Source organism: Canis lupus, chromosome 34 (assembly GCF_011100685.1).
Source record: "Canis lupus familiaris isolate Mischka breed German Shepherd chromosome 34, alternate assembly UU_Cfam_GSD_1.0, whole genome shotgun sequence".
Lineage (NCBI taxonomy): Eukaryota > Metazoa > Chordata > Mammalia > Carnivora > Canidae > Canis > Canis lupus.
In genome coordinates, this window is record NC_049255.1 from 38,473,622 (window position 1) to 38,487,096 (window position 13,475).

The 13,475-nt window shown below is 37.5% G+C and overlaps 2 long non-coding RNA genes across 4 annotated transcripts in view; one reads left to right on the forward strand and one right to left on the reverse strand.

Annotated features, from left to right (window-relative positions):
* Positions 1–10,118, reverse strand: part of LOC111093902 — a 24,795-nt gene extending 14,677 nt beyond the window's left edge. The window contains exons 1-2 of one of the 2 annotated variants that reach the window (XR_005384027.1): positions 9,780–10,012; positions 8,178–8,757 (exon numbers count right to left, since the gene is read on the reverse strand). This is a non-coding gene — a long non-coding RNA (uncharacterized LOC111093902). The other variant, XR_005384026.1, reaches the window with a different exon arrangement.
* Positions 8,271–13,475, forward strand: part of LOC102155924 — a 23,864-nt gene continuing 18,659 nt past the window's right edge. For both annotated transcript variants that reach the window (XR_005384024.1, XR_005384025.1), the window contains exon 1: positions 8,271–8,769. This is a non-coding gene — a long non-coding RNA (uncharacterized LOC102155924). The remainder of the gene's footprint in view (positions 8,770–13,475) is intronic.

Genomic DNA, 13,475 nt, shown 5'->3' on the forward strand with positions numbered 1-13,475 from the left:
TAATGAGAGCTAAAGCTAAAGAATTCATTATTTACAGAGAAAAATCTTAAGAGGGAAGAAGCAATCAAGACAATAATCATCAATAAGAGTCAGTCTTGTCAATTTCCCCTGGAATTTTCCACAGTTAAAATCCATTGTTAAAACTACATTTGCTTTCCCTCTCCTAAATCAGAAAATTATTTTCACCCAAACCCAAGAATTGTCAAACTATAGATTTACATACATTTGACGTGAAGGGAACTATGTTCACCTACAGGAAATATGATATCCTTCTTCGCCGCGTAGACCAACAAAACAGAAAAGTGGAGAGGTGATTTGAGGTTCATACTATTGTTTCTTTCTTATGAGGATTCAGCCTTAGATATCTTGTCCAAATCATCTAACCGCTCTTCTGTACATCAGGTAAAAGGACTCATCAAGGTGCATTTACCCAGCTAAGGTGACTTCGTTACAAAGGCTACCCTCTACCTACATTTGTCTCTACTAGCCTCTTTGAAAAAGAACAGCTCATTGCAGATCCTAAGTTTCCTAAGTTCCTCCCTCACCTCTGCCCTCCATGACCCCAACCTTTATTTTTCTATTTGCAAACTTGTTCTATCCTTTCTCCTTTGATGTACCACCTTGTCTTTCTCACCTTGGCTTTATTCCTAAGTATGACTACATCACTCCTCTATAGCAATACATTCATAGTGACTTCTTGTGGGAAAACCCTTCCTTAATAAATCGGGTTTCTGGGGATCTTCTCTCATGGATCTCTTATCTATCTCATATGTATTCTCTTATTAATCCTCATTGACTTTCCGTAGTTTTGATCCTCAACCATTCTGATCTGGATGTTAAAACAACCTCCTCCCTAACCTCCAAAATCCTGTATGACCCAGTTGCTGTTTACATCAATAGGCTTCCTCATCCTCTTCCCATAAATCCTGGATTCCAAATACAAAGAAACTTTCTGAAGTTCCTCAGATGCATCATGTTCTTGGCCTCCCTGTTCTCTACACACACTCCTCCATCCTCCCTCTCTTTACTTGGCCAACTCAAAATCATCCATCAGGACTTCCCTTAGATGGTACCTCCTCTGGGTAGCTTTCTCTGGTCTTTGCGACTTCCAGGCTAGGTTAAAGCTGGGCAGTCTGTTTTATCTCAGCCACAACATAAATCACGCTTTACTGTAATTGTCTGCTTCTCTGTTCCCTTCCCAAGGACATAAACTCCTGAAGTCAGGGACTGTCTTATTTGCAGTTGTATTCTCTGAGCTTACTGCTCAGTTCTGATTTAGGGACAAAAATAGCAATGTACAGTCTCTGAAAAAGCCTTGACTTTTCTACCTCCATGATTTTGCACATGCTGCGTTTTTTGGTCTGAATTTCATTCCTACAAATTTACCCTCCCTCTAGCCCTGTGTACATTCCTCAGTCTATTGTAATCCTGCTTATTCTTAAAGGTCATATTGAGGCATTCTCTAATTCATGAGCATTAGCCTAATCAGACCCACTAAAATTGATCTGATCTAAATCCTAACCATGTAATATGAATCACATGGTTTTGCAATGGACTCAGTATCTCTTTCTTTCTTCCAAAACAGATGGATTAAAAATAGGAACTATGTCTTAAAATATTTGTATTCTCTATATTATCTATCACATGGTTTTACAGTCAGTGCTCAATATATACTGAATGAATTATTATGAAATAATTTCCCAAAGCTATAAACTTTACTGTTCTCTCCAGAAAATATTCAGTAAGAATACTTTCCCTCTTTTGAATTTCTTAATCTTTCCCATTCTAACAAGGAAGTATGTGATTTATTTCTACATATTTTCCTCACCAGATTGCAGGAGAAATCCTCCTGAATACCTGGTGAGAGCAATAGAAGTGCGTGAATAATTCTGTTCAGTAGAAGTGAAATTGGAATTAGAATTCACATATCTTTGACTGCTGTTTCAAAGACTCAAAGATCTCCAACAGGAGCTATTTTGTCCCCTACATAGGAGCAAAGTGTAGTGTGTGCCCCTTTTTATGTTTTCTCTCATCACCAACATGGCCAAAGCCCAACCACCCATCCTTAGACACTCCAGCTCAAATCATACATCATTTATGAAGTCTTTCTTGCTTTCTTTAAAGCTCAAAATTCTTCTTTCCAGCCCTTTATACACATTATACTATGTATCGTTCTTATGATAGTCATTTCTTTCTGCCTCATATTTTTGTGAATATTTATACCCAAGTCTTGAATCCTTTCAAAAGCGTGAGTTTTCAGAGAGCAGAATTTGTGTATGATTTTGCTCTCCCCCTTTGCCCATAGAAAAGTGTCTCGCACATACTAGTTAGCTTTATTGCTTATCTGTTGGATGGCATATGATATATACATAAAGACTATGTATATGAATATAATATGTTTATACAGTACCAGTATTTATAATTTTGGAGCATAACTAGTATCTATATAAGCCAATCTGCTCACCACTGTAAAAAGGAATCAGATTGATTGATTTTATTGGACCCTAAAAGGCTGTATCAAACTTATTTAGTGTCATTATCCTCCACCCTAAAATGTAACAAGAGTCTCAAATGGAATTTTAATCATGTCTTACATATCACTTCTTTCCAAGGCCTTCCCTGATCCCCAAGGATTTCTGATAGCTTTTATTATAATTCCATAACAGTAATTATAGTATATTATAGCTGCCCAGTCATTTAACTGCTTTGTCTTTGATGCTCTTGAGGGCAGGGACTGTATCATCATATTGACTTTTATGTTCATGCTGCTTAGGAAGATAGCTATGATAAACAGAATAAAGCCTCTCTCAAAGATGGCCATGTCCTAACCCCCAGAAGCTGTACATATGTTACCTAATGTGCAAAGAGTGACTTTCCAGATGTGCCTAAACCAAGAAACTTGAGATACTATCCTGGATTATACAATTGGGACCTAAATGTAATCACCAGGGTCCTTATAAATGAAAGAGGCAAGAGAGTCAGTAAGAGGAGGTAAGACAACAGAGGGCATGTAGGAACAATGTAATTGGTAGCTTTGAGGGTAGAAGAGGGACATAAGTCAAGGAATTCAGATGGTCTCTAGAAGCCAGAAAAGTCAAGAAAATGGAGCCGTTCAACCCCCAAGCCTCCAGGGGGAACACAGTTTAGCCTGCACCTTGATTTTAGCCTACGAAGATCTATTTTGACTTCTTCTGACATCCAGAAGTCTATAATGAATGTACTGTTTAAAGCCACCAGGTTTGTGGCAACATATTACGGCAATAATATGAAACTGATACAACAGCCAACACATGGCAAATGATTCATAAATATTTTCTCATTAGAAGAACTACAAGATATTAGGTTTAAAAAATATCAGAGAATTAATGGATGTTGGTAGCATTTGATGATGGGCTTGAGGAAGAAGGGCAGGTAAAGGAAAAATTGCCCATTCCTAGTCGAAGATGGGCTTTAGAGAGAGGTGCAGGTAAAATAAAAATTCCCCATTTTCTGGTTTAGGCAACTTAGTGGACAGTATGTATTAAAAAGCTTATGTTCTTAGTTTTAGATATGTTTGATACTAGGGCCACTATGGAACTACCAGTTGGAGCTGTCCAGGAGACATTGGAAAATGTGGTCCAGGAACTCAGGATATGTGATTTAACCAAATAGCCTTGAGATGTAAGAAACATGGGAAACAGCTGGAGATAAGGCTAGAAAAGCAGCATGATGTTTCTTAAATGCCAAGGGAAGCCAAACCTAATTGATGAGAAGGTGGGGATGAGCATTGAAGGAATTTGAACTGAGAAATGATATAATCAAAGTGATGCTCAAAGAAGATTAATCTGGTGATCTTATGTAAAATAGATTGGCAGGAAGTGAAACTTAAGACAGAAATACCATTTATACTTTACAGATCACTTTCAAAGACAGTGTCTTATTTGATCCTCACAGTAATCTTGTGAGACAAAGCATCATCTCTTTTTTTTTTTTAAGATTTTATTTATTTATTTGAGAGAGAGAGAGCATGAGTGGTAGGGAGAGGCAGGGGGAGGAGCAGACTCGCCACTAAGCAGAGAGCCCTATGCGCGGCTCGATCCCAGGACCTGGAGATCATAACTTGAGCCGAAGGCAGATGCTGAACCAACTGAGCCACCCAGGAGCCCCAAGGCAAAGCAGTATCAATTATATCATAAATCACTTGTATTATATTGACAATTATTTCAATCTACTTTTAAAGCTTTACATATAATTTGCACTGTGCTCAATTTCTTACTACTTTAATCAGTGTATTAGGGGTTTTGGTCAAATTTATAGCCCCATGGGGGAACCTAGGAGGCTCAGTTAAGTATCTGCCCTCAGTTCAGGTCATGATCCTAGGGTCCTGGGATGGAGCCCCACATCAGGCTCTCACTGCTCTCAGGGGAGTCTGCTTCTCCCTCTCCCTCTATTCTCTCTCTCTCTCAAATAAATAAATAAAATCTTTAAAACAAAACAAAACAAAATAAATCTCTAGCCCTTAATAATCAGGAACCATTTATCAGTAGAAAATCAACAGGAATGAATGAAATTCATCTGTACAAAATATTTCAGTACTTACCTATGCCAAATAGTGTTAAGAGGAAGGAGGGAGACCACTGTATTACTAGTAGATGGAATAACAAAATGTTCCTCTAAAATGAGTTGGACCAAATACTTTCATCACAATTAACCATTGTTATGATACAACCACATTAATCCAACATTGTTAACAGAGAAAAAGCATCTGGATGAACCATTCCAAACCTTCTCTAGAAGGTTCCTCACATGGCACTTTGAGATTTCAAAATTGACTCTAATATCCATCTGACAAGGCTTTAAAATTGCAGAGCTTAAAAATCACATACCATAATGAAAGAGTCTCTGGGGCTAAATTTAGGTGCTGTTAAATCACTAGGAATGATTTGGTCAGAACAAGAGAAAGATAACTGAGAGAGTGCCCAGGTATATCAAGTAGGAGCTCTGAATTTCTCACCATTATAATTCCCAATTCATTTCTCTTCATTTGATTTATAGAGAGCTGCTCTGAAGCATCCAAATGAATAATTCAACACTTAAAGACACGAGAAACAATGCAGACCTATCTTCATACGAATTAAAACAGATTCAGAAGCTGATTTCACTGTCACTCAAGCTCGCCCAAAAAGTTCACTTTTGACTCGTGATTTGGCCCTTCACCATCATTAATCCAGATAAAACCACCATTTTTTGGACATATTTACTGCTGGCAATACCTTTTTTTTTCAAAATACAAATATTAGTAACTATTTAGAGGAGCTCAGTGTTTCAGCAAACCAGAAATGGTCAACATGGTCTAAAGTTTCCTGCTCAAAAAAATGGTCCATGGACCAGCAATATCAGCACACTTGGGTGCTTATTAGATAAGGAAGATCTGGAGAATTCCCAGGAACCCACCAAATGAGAACACACCTTTTCACAAGATCCCCAAGTAATTCATTTACACATTAAAAACTTGAGAAGCTCTGATCTAAAGCAGATACACTTCAAAAATTGTCTTTTCATTGTATTCCCTAAAGTCCTCCCAGCGAACATTTCTATGACATTATAGGAATGCCAACCCTTCTAAGGTTTCCTATTTCTTTTATTTCGGATCAGCTTCCAAGAGAGCATAAATATCCAATTATCTAAAGTGTTTTCTGACTCCTTGTACTTATGCATAGTGGTTGTAGGTGAGAGTTAATTGTTTTCATTATACACACTTCTAGCTTGACTATACACCTGCCACATTTCCTTTTGTCTGACTTAGTTTGTACAAATCTTAATAAGGAAAGAAGAGGGAGCACAGCTAGCAGAAAGCATGTGTTGAGATGAGTGGAATGCTTTACAGCTCAATATCTATTTCTTGAGTTGGCCTTAAATGACAGGTTAGAGATGACTAGATAGAGAGGAGAAAGAATTGAAAAGAACTTGAATGATTTGTTATTTCAATCATGCCTCCTTGCCTGACCCAGTTTGCCTGAGTGGAATTGTACAAACAATCCTGGAACATCTCTGCCACCATGAGTACATAGCACCCTGGTTAAGTTTAAAAATGCATGAAATGAAGCATGCTACAATGAAATAGAGTGTTTTTCAGTTTGGTCTTTAAAGTTCTTCCTTACCAATTTATACCTTCTCTCCAAAAGCTTAGAACGAATTTAAGTTCATGGCATTTATGTTCACCTTTTTCTTTTCTTTTTTGCTCATAGTTCAGTGTGAAGAGTAAACTTAAGGTTAGAAAATCTGAGAACTGATATCTGAATTTTAAGGATATTTTTATGGCATCATTAGTTCTTTATGAACACATGCATGCACTTAAAGAAAAATAATAGTAAATAATATCAGAAGGATTAAGTAGAAATATAATGAAGCCAATTAAAGTAGCTCCTAAGTGACTGCATAAGGATAATACTGGAACACTAACTAAATGATCTGGAAAACAAATGAATGTTAGTTAAGCCTATAAAGTACTATCGGTAGGATATAGGGTATTTTTGTGTTTTATCAATAATCAAGTTGATAAATAAAACTTTATTGTATTAATAGGCAGTATTAATTACATTTAACTTTTAAAAATACTTCACTGTTCAGAAATAAATGAGAATTTTATTAGTTTAATTATTTTTTAGTCTCTATTTTTCACTTCAATAATTGCATTTGTAAACCTGAATCTGAGGTCTTTAAGCATAGTCCAATCCCTTTACTAGCAAGTGGGACAGAATGTGTATATGGGCCTTCTCATCTGCAAAAGACAAACCATCTGGAAGGAAAATAAAATTGACCTTAGAGAGCCAGCTTAGGGGTGTCTGGGTGGTCAATCAGTCAAGAGTCTGCCTTTGGTTCAGGTCATGATCCAGGGTTGTGGGATAGAGTCCTATATTGGGCTTCCTGCTCAATGGGGAGTTTGCTTCTCTCTCTGTCCTCTGCATCTCCCCCAACTTGTTCTCTCTCTCTCTCTCTCTCTCTTTGTCTCTCTTTTTCTCTTTCTCAAATAAATAATATTTTTTAAAAGAAAAAAAAAATCAACCTAACCATCCCAAAGACAACTTTCCTGTTACTGAGGTCTAGGTCTTCCCCTAAACACCAGGAGGGATAGTGAGTATAGGAAAGAAACCCAGATTCATGTTCTGCTAATGAGCTGGTAGGAGAAAAGCTAGATACTCTAAGGATTTCCCAAGTACAACTAGTCAAAAACTGAAACATGGCTAATATGATGCAGGGTATGCACACTCCTCACTAACAGCTCAAATGTTGGCACCTCATACAAGATATCTTCCTCCCCCAAGACCCATTTTGCCATTTACCAAATCTCCCCCTGCAAACCCATGGCATCACCCTCTATCTTTTTGCCTGTGTCTAGATGTCCATTTCCATGCATTCCTTCATCTAGCCCTGGCTCCTGGAACCTCAAGCAAGGTCTATAGCCCAAGTTAGCCAGGGTAAATCAAGAAAACAGAGCCTTTGGCAGGTAGTTCAAAGGGGACTTTTAAATACAGGAATCAGTTACAAAAGTGTTGCAAGAGATGTAAAATCAAAAGAGGTAATAAGAGAACTTTTAAGTTAGCAACAGCAGAAAGCCACCATCACCCCTTGAGTAGTTGAGATTAAAAAAAAAAAAAGAAGAAGAAGAATAGGAATTATTAGAACCCAGAAGCCAGGGATACCAATAGAAAATGAGACCACAGAAGGAAGAACTGAATGGTAAACTAGTACCACAAAAAGAGGCATGGGCAGTACCATAAATCTCTCCCAAGTCAGAGTAGGAGGGAACTGTACTTGACTACTTGACTGGCTACTTGACTTCTCTGCCTTCCAATCTCCTGCCCATTCCTTCAATTGGCCAAACTAAATGCAAGCCAGCAGGGTCAAACCCTTATAATACAAAGCAGAGCAAAAGAAGGCTGGGAATGGATGTGAGAGCAAACACTGAATGACTGTCATGAGCTGCTTTTCACATAGAAATAACATCAGGCTGTCATTTCACACCCCCCTCTCCAGGGATCTTCAGGATGACATCTGAGACCCACATACAAGAACATTCTAGAGTAATATCTTTCATGAGCCTCTCTGTATCCTTAAGTTAGTGATTTTTCCCTCTCTAAGGAACAACTCAGATTTATGACACAGCTTGACTTGTGGCAGCTGCTGAAGGCTCTCACCTATTTCTGTCAACCAGGAACCTGATAGTCACAGAAGTGGAATCTACTGTCTTGCTTTAGAACTCAGAACCCTTAGCCCACAAGTGCCTCTGAAGTCACTAATGCCATTGTAGTGGTTCACTGTGGACCAGAGATCTTCCAGCTCTTTCTCCAAATCATATTGCATTTAATGAGGATAATCATTTCTAGCCGCCATAATAAAGATACACCAAATTCTCAGTCTCGGTGGCGGCCCAACATAATAAAGATTTTTTTCTCTTTTGCACAAAGACTGATTTGGGTCAGGATCTCTCCTCCATCTTGAGCAAAGTCATCTGGATCAATTGGCCTCCAAGGCAGCTCAGGCCTAAGTTGCAGCTTTTGACAATCTATACGGAGATGGCCACTCCAGGACATTTACCGGCTTTGATATGTGGCAACATCAGTGACAGATGAAACTGCAGCTCTGAACCTCAACCAAGAGCAGCAATAGAATAACAGAGCAGATGAAGAGGACTTGGAGCCCATACTCACTGGTGCCAAGATTCAGAAATAGCCAGCAGCATAATGGTCCAAACCTTGGTCGTGTAAGGCTAATTTCCTGTTGAAATTGGTAATAATTCTCATTAATTTAGATGTAGAAACTATTTCAACCACTTAGCCCTATCACCCACCCTCTGCCCAAGCTACTTAAAGGGTCCAGTGTCTGCTCTGGCTATCACCAGACTACACTTTTTTTTTAAGAGATCAAGGATGAGGTCATTTAAAAGCACATTGATATAACCTTTGGAACACAGAAGAGTATCATCAGGATTCCCTCTCCCCTCAGGCGACCTCGTGTTTTTGTTAAACAAACAACAATAAAATAAAACACAAACATTAGAATACTTATTAATTTTCCCATTACAATCAGAAAATGTGAAGTATCTCCTCTACCCCTAAGAGTATCTGGTCTCTTCAACAAGAACCACTAGTTAGTAAATTAGATTTCTAGGACACCTACAGCCTATCCAAGAAACCAAGGGGTATAGAGACAATGACCTTTAAGACATAGTAAGTCAATAAATGCATTTACTGATTTCATTTAATCTGTGAAATAGCCAATCATGTAATTCTTCATGAATAAATAATCCTGTATTACTTCTTAAGAAAGATTGAATTGAGTGGCCATAGAGAGTCTTGTCCCCTCTCCCGACACTCAGATTCCTTCTATTTCACCTTTGATTTACTCTCTCATATGTCTATTATCCTCTTCTGGGGTGATTGTATTCTTTACTGAGATGCGGGGTTTTTTCCTCTTATACATGTAAATAAAACTCTTCCAGCATATTTATCAATGAGTTTTCCAATCCCATGAAGCATTTGGAAATCTGATCTCTCAATTTGCCTATTTGATTTTTTTTTCCTTTTAAGGGTATTGTTTAGTTTTTGTCAAAGTAATGTATTCAGTTTGTTTAAAAACTAAATAGTACTAAAAAGAGTATAAGGAAAAACAGCAGTCAGATACTTTTATCAGATAAAATTGATAAATTGATTCCAGAGACAATTTCAACTCTTGTGATTCTTTTATGTGGCATTTACCTTCACATTTATAAATATATTTGTATTATTTCTTTTACTCACCAACTTTTATTTTCAAAATTCTCAAAGCCACAGAAGCATTGAAAGAATGGCATCTTTCAGAGATTCAGCAATTTTTAACATTTTTCCACATTGTTTTATCCTTCTCTTTCAACAAACTATTTGGATATAACGCACACATATTATGATACTACAGCCAAATACTTTAGCACATATCCTTTAAAATTAGGGTATTCTTCCCCAAATGTCTCCTGGCTTTTGATGACATTGTTTAAGTAACTCACCAGCTATATTAACAAATCACCTACTTAGAAATTAAAATCATGGCCTAGTGGAGCATATCCCTTGATCTGTATTCCTCTACTGCCTACTGGCCCATTCATAGCACAACTACCCAGACAACACCATAGAATTTGAATATGGCTCCTTTCATTTGTTTACTCATAATATAGCTTCCACGGAGATTATGAGTTGCTTTTCCATTCTTTTCTTCAACCTTCAGTGCCACATCTTCTTTTACATCTACTAATAACTTCCAGATAATTTGTATAACTGATGACCTAGAAGAATCTGAAATATACTTGTAATCGAGTAAGAATTACACTAAGCAGCACCAGGCCATGGTGTGAGATGTTCTTTGGGCCTTCCTCCAATATCCACACTTACCTTTATCTTAAAAGCAGAAAGGACTAAAGATGATAGAAGCATCTATCTTAACAATCCTATTTATCTTCTTCCACAGGCATATCCATACCATTGTTCATGAGTGCACGTATACCCCAAGCTCCAGAGCCCCCAATGAATGATGTAGGATGAGAAACTACCATGTTTACCCAGAAAATGGTGCTCTCTCTAATGGTTATTCCTCGAGGACCAGTAGTAAAAGGCCTTCTCCTTCCACAATGTGGAACACCCCTTAGAGGACCATAACATTCCACAAAGTAATCTGATTTCTGCTATATCTGAGAGGGGGTGTCAGGAAGTGGCATATGAGCTAACATAGGGACCCTGCACTGTCCTTCATAGGTACCTCCTGAACTGTCCTTTCTCTATATACTCAGGAATCAAGGCAAGGGCGGGGACCAACAGAATCATGATTCCAAGAGTCTGAAATACATCTCTAGTGAAAGCAGGAAGCAAGGGCTTGTTTGGATCTGGTCTAGACCAGAGATGAGAAGTAGGATGTGCACTGTTGGGATATTTAGGAAAATAAGTTGAGATTTTAAATCTCCCATGTGAAGACCCTTTCATTTGGAGGCCAGCATGGGCAGTCAAGAAAAGGGCAAATCCTTAAGCGTGGTTTACAGGCAGAAAAGTTGATCTTTGGTTTCATTTCTCCATTCTTTTGGAATGTTTGGTAACCACACATCTCAGCCTGTCAGACTTACATGTGTGGTCAACAGAGATCCAAATCATTAAAATCAAATCCAAATCTGATGCCCACTGAGCATGTTTTTCAATGTCTGTTTAGATTTTCTTGAACAGGGAAATCTTTTATCTCCCTAGTGAGAACCCCTGCCTACTTACAACTTATAAAGGAGACATCATTAGCTGTTCCTCACAATGATCTTTCTACTCCAAGAATTTTGACCAAAGGTTAGCTTGGCTTTTAAGCCTCTCCCCTCAACTTTCATTTTTCTGTGTCTCTCTTCATGAGCAGAGTCAAAAGTGGAACTAGAGCGCTCAAGCATTTCTCCATCGGAAGAAGAATAATTTTCTAACTTTTCTTTAACTAATAAGAGGAATGCTATTTTATATTTAGCTGCTGTTTATTTTTTTCTGAGAACCCAAATTTATTTCTTCCTTCCCAGAGAGCATTTCAGCAATGCAATTCATAAAATTAAATAATAATTACCATGGCAAATGTAGACAGGATCAGAAACAATGGCTTTCTAAAGCAAATATCTCCTAAAAGAAGTGATAAAACCTCAATTTATATGAGACTATAACATCTAGATTTTACTTACATCAGACTTAAAAATCATTTAAACTGAGAACAAATGTAGAATCATCATGAACGGGAATGGCAAATAGTGTTATATTGATGAATTCTAAATACTTATGATGAACATAGGAAAAAAACCCTTAAAAGTGGCCTTCACATGAAACATTTTCCTTTTGACTTCTCCAAAATACTTTGAAACTCTAGTATAGGGGCAGCTCAGGTGGCTCAGTGGTTTAGCGCTGCCTTCAGCCCAGGGCATGATCCTGGAGACCCGGGATCGAGTCACGCATTGGGCTCCCTGCATGGAGCCTGCTTCTCCCTCTGCCTGTGTCTCTGCCTCTGTTTGTGTGTGTGTGTGTGTGTGTGTGTGTTTCTCATGAATAAATTAAAAAATCTTAAAAAAAAAGAAACTCTAGTATAAATTTCTCCAGTCATGCCTTTTAAAGTGGACTCCACAGATCAATAGTATCAAAATTTTCAGTATGTGTATTTAAAATGCATCTTCTTGTGTTCCATCCTAGATGCTTTCCTAATGATTCTCACTTGTACTAAGGTTTGAGAACTATTATGCAAGAGAAGAAAAAATGGAATAATTATTTGAGAGAAAGGATTTTACAAACATCAGACATCAAAGATAACTATAAAAATAACAATAAACAATATATTTGGGAGTAAGTGCTGACATGTTATTCTAAGGAAAGGACGTGGTGCCCAGGTAAGGCATCAACAATCCTGAGTTGCTCATTTTGAGGGTAGGTGATGGAAATATGGAGCCATTATTATTCTACTTTTGAATGTATTTTTAATTTCCAATACTACAAAGTCTTGAAGCTTGTTACATTTACATATGATTCTCAAGATAAGGAAGAAACATTGGCCATACGGTGACTTATCTTTTTCACATGATGAACTAAGAAAGATTAATTCTATGTGCCCTGAAATCAGGCAGTGTACATTTGGCATTTAATCTAATTGTAACTGAGCTTGATTCAATTAGGTACATACAAATTTGTATTTGAAAATATTTTTTCTTCTGAAAACAACATTCTAAGTTACAATAGTCATCTAAAATTATGTTTTTTTACCTTCTTGACATTTCTTGCAGTGTTTCCAGTAGCACTTATTAATTATAACTACTCTGATGTGACATCACCTTTCATTTTCTGATCTTATTCTTTCCCACATGACCCTGTCTCTCTTGAAAAATAAAACTCTTACTTTGGAAAAGCAACTTTAATATCTGGGATCAGTAGAAAGGGTCATGTCTCATTTATTAATGTGTTGGAGTCTTTGTCCCTTTAGTCTTTTTTGATCTGAAGAAAAATAACTTTGTTTTTTTCTACTAGCCCCATATACTCTGAGGCATTGAACTCTTAGCCTCGCTATGCCCAGAAGCCACTTTTTAAAGGGCTAAACTCTTCTTAGATTGGTTTGTACAACTAAAACAATTTGAAGTACATCCATAAGTTTTATGAGATCAATAGTCTGGTCTACACAGGAGATGGCAGAATGGTACCAAGAGCGGTCCAAGCCACAACTTTCTTTCAAATGGCTCAACACCCCCTTTCAGGCATCAGCAAGATTGAATGAAACGATGTCTCCAGCTTTTGCCAATCACACTGTTGTGTAGACAAACAGCAATTAGTTAGCTTAATTAATCTAGTCAAGGTTGGAACCATCTACAGTCATGAGTGTAGACATAGCTCAAGATGCAAAAACAAAACAAAACAAAAAAACCAACAAAACTATTATGAAAATAAGTTTTCATGTTTACATCTAGCCACATTTTTAAA